Raw genomic sequence first — 4,106 nt, 5'->3', positions numbered from 1 at the left:
GCCCAACTGGAAAACACCACAAACTGTCATTGTATGAGTTATCATAGGTAAGATTTTCAGAAGAACTACACAACTTAGACAAACCCCAAATTCTGTCTCATGGCATCAGGACCAGATTAAGTAGTTATTATATTACTAATACTGTGCTAGATGTGCCTTGGGAGTAAGTCTACACACTCTATGGAACACTAACTGGAAGATATCTCTCTCATTAAAAAACATATATATTTTAAAAACAAAGGACTAGAAAAAAAACACAAAAGGACTGTGACAACACCAAATACTATTGAAGATGTGGGGCAACTAAAAATCTCATTCATTCCTGATAGAAATGCAAATGATATACCCACTTTGGAAGACAGTTTTGCAGTTTCTTACAAAACAAAACATAATCTTACCCTGTGATCCAGCAATCACACTCTTGGAACATTTATCCAATGGAGTTGAAAATTTATGTCTACACAAAAATCTTCACATCCATGTTTCAAACATTTTTATTCATAATTTCCAAAATGAAAAAAAAAAAGAAAAAAACAAGCTTTTGGATGCCTGGATGGCTCAGTCAGTTAAAGTGGCTGCCTTAATTCAGGTCATGATCCCAGGGTCCTAGGATCAAGCCCCATCCCAAGTCAGGCTCTCTGCTCAGCAGGGAGGCTGCTTCTCCCTTTCTCTCTGCCTTCTGCTCCACATGCTTGTTCACTCTTTCTCTGTCAAATAAATAAATAAAATCTTTAAAAAAATAGTTTTCTTTCAGTAAGCAAATGGATAGGTAAAGTGTTGTATATCCAGACAATAGAATATTAGTAAGCAATAAAAAGAAATAAGCTATCAAGCTGTGATTAGACATGAAGGTATATGAATGTATCTTTTTTTTTAAATTTATTTATGATAGTCACACAGAGAGAGAGAGAGAGAAAGAGGCAGAGACATAGGCAGAGGGAGAAGCAGGCTCCATACACCGGGAGCCCGACGTGGGATTCGATCTCAGGTCTCCAGGATCGCGCCCTGGGCCAAAGGCAGGCACCAAACCGCTGCGCCACCCAGGGATCCCTGAATGTAAATTACTAAGTGTATGAATCCAAAATGAAAAGGCTCCACACAGCAGGAATCTAATTGTATGTCATTCTGTAAAGAGTAAAACTACTGAAGCAGTAAAAAGATCAGTAGTTGCCAGGGATTAGGAGGAAGCTGGGATGAAGATGTGGAACACAGATGATTTTTAAGACAGTAAACTTATATTGTATGATACTATAATGATGGGCATATGTCATTACACATTTGTCAAAACCACATATTTGTCCTATAGAAAGGACAATACCAAAAATGAACAAGAATGTAGACTGTGGACTTTGGTTAATAATGATACGTAGGGTCATCACTGTAAGGTCATGAATGTAACAAAGGTACTACTCTGTTGAGGGATGATAATAAGGGGGGAGGCTATGAATGTGTTAGGGCAGAAGATACATGATAGCTCTCTGACCTTTCTACTATTTTTACTATGAACATAAAACTGTTTTAAAATATAGTCTATTAATAAAAGTTAAAATTAAAAAAAGAGGATCGGACCTGCACTTCTGGGAATATGTAATAGATGCACATTTCTCAATTCCTCCTCAGGGGAATAACTTAAACCCTGAACATTATATATTAAACAAACATGAAAATTCTGGAAGATGGAAAAGAAAGTAGACCAGCTAACCACCTCCTGACTCAAACAGGGGCACTGTGGCAAGCATCCTGTTTCTTTTGTTGTTGTTGTTGTTTCGTCTTCTAGATCCAACACTTGTAGCTGAGGAAGAAAGTAAGCAAGAAAAACCAAACACATGTAAAGGACCTGTTCGTAATATTTCCTATAGTTGCATGTGAATCTGCAAGTATGTCCAATAAAAATTTTAATTAAAGGAAAGAGGACTGAGTAATGAATCTTGAAGTTTTAGTAATCATTTGAAAAGGAAGAAATTAAGCCAGAAACAAATGATGAAAGCGAAGACATCAGAAAGTAATTGAGGAAAATAAAATGTGTTTTGAGAAAGAGGGAGTGATTTATATCAAATGCTTCTGTGTATTCCATTAAGATGAAAGTAGAAATGTGGAGACTGTTTAGCAATATGAAAATCTTTTGTTACATTCATCAAAAATAATTTTGGCAGAGTGAAGGAGACAGAATCCTGATTTCCCTTGCAAGGAGATGAAGGTAGGAAAGAACTCAGTGATGCTTGGTGATATAGTTAAGAACACTTGCAATAAATAAAAGTTAGGAGAAATAAGAACATAATAGAAAATCATATAGATCAAGAACTATTAAAAAGAATGACAGGTAAATAAGATAGAATTCTCAACTGATTATATTCCCCTAAAATTCATATGTTGAAGACCTAACCCCCAATATGATGATATTTGTAGGTGAGGACTTTGAGAGACAATTAGATTCAGATGAGGTCATGAGGATATGCTCCCAAGAAGGGGATTACTATCTCTACAGGATGAAGAGAGATAAGAACTCTCCCTCTCTCCACCATATGAGGACGCAGCAAGAAGGTGGTCATCTGCAAGGCAAAAAGAGGGTCTTTACCAGTAATAAATCTGCAGGCACCTTGATGTTTGTAAACTTTAACTTTGTTTTTATTTTATCTCTAATTATAAATTCAAGGACTATCATTTTAATGCTACTTAATATTAAAATGTATCATTTTCAGCACAATAAAATTATACCATTTTTAGGGAATATGGTTTCTAGCACTGAGAACTGCATCTTGGTGAGCAAATAGACATTAACTAACTAAAACTGATCAAATAAACTACAAACAATTACTTAAATGAATCTTTTATTTATGTGCCAAGTGTTTATATCAACTCTGCATTAAAAAAAGAAAAAAATGTTGACAATTTAATATGTGATGAGATGACATTTACCTAGACATTTTAAAGGAAGCAGAAACACAAATATTAGTCTTCTAAATATTCATCACATCATTTATTGCTTTTCTATAAATATAATCAGAGTACTTGATCCTTCACTATATTTGTAATAAATAAAATTACTTTCTTGTATATAGATGTTGTAACTTGACCCATGTACTTTAAATCAGAGATTCACACTGGGTAACAACTTGTTTCAAATTTATGGGGTGGGGAAGACAGGCTTATTCAGGTATCATTTACATAGAGTGAATCAAGCATTCACAGTGTAGAATTCTGTTTTGAAAAATGTATATAAGCACATAGTCCTCACCGATATCAAGATATAGAACAGTTCCAACATCCAAAGTTCCTTCTTGTCCCTTTGTAGATCATCAATTCTCTCCCTTTCCAACACCAAATATTTTCCCTGGTGACTCAGACTTTTATTTTTCAGGGAAGAAAAGTCTGGGGATAAAGGAAGGGTGCTCAGTCTTTCTTGCAGTGGTAACTGCTCTCTCCTCCAAGACTCACCACCTAAGGAATCTTTTTCTGAATTTCTTCTCTGCCCACAGTATTTCTTCTGAGTACTAGTGGCAATCCTGGGTGAAGAGATTGTCAAAATGTTTTAACTTAACTTGTGTCTGTAGTTCCAGAGTTTCTATGTTAGCTCACACTCTGCCATTAGCAATTTACTTAAAAGTTTAGCTGAATTCTTCATACCTGCTTCTATGGTGCCCTAGATCCTTTCTATGGTACCCTGCATTACTTCCCTTCATGCTGTGTCACACAATACAGGGCTCCTGTTCTCTCTCCTTGGTGGCACTAAATCTTCCATAGAATTCAGTATGCTTGGCTGCTGTGTGATCTCAATTCTCTGATGGGTTAAAAGCAGTTTATCTAGCTTTTTTTTTTCTTTCTTTCTTTCCTGTAAGTATGGGATCAATGCTGTTTCCAAATTCCTGCATTCTAGGTAGAACACAACTCCCTTCTTGGTTTGAATTTAATATACTACATCCATTCTCTGTGAGTTTCAAAAATTATAGATCTTCTTTAAGTTACAGAATTATTCTGCCCAATTTTTGTCTTTCAAACATAATGTTTGAACATTTTATTAAATGAAAGCTATGTGCTATAATAGTAAATTCATCTATTGTACATTAACCTTCAAATATGCAAATATACAAATATTACTGGATCACAAC

The sequence above is a fragment of the Canis lupus genome, chromosome 22 (genome assembly GCF_003254725.2).
Source record: "Canis lupus dingo isolate Sandy chromosome 22, ASM325472v2, whole genome shotgun sequence".
Lineage (NCBI taxonomy): Eukaryota > Metazoa > Chordata > Mammalia > Carnivora > Canidae > Canis > Canis lupus.
This window is presented reverse-complemented; position numbering follows the sequence as displayed.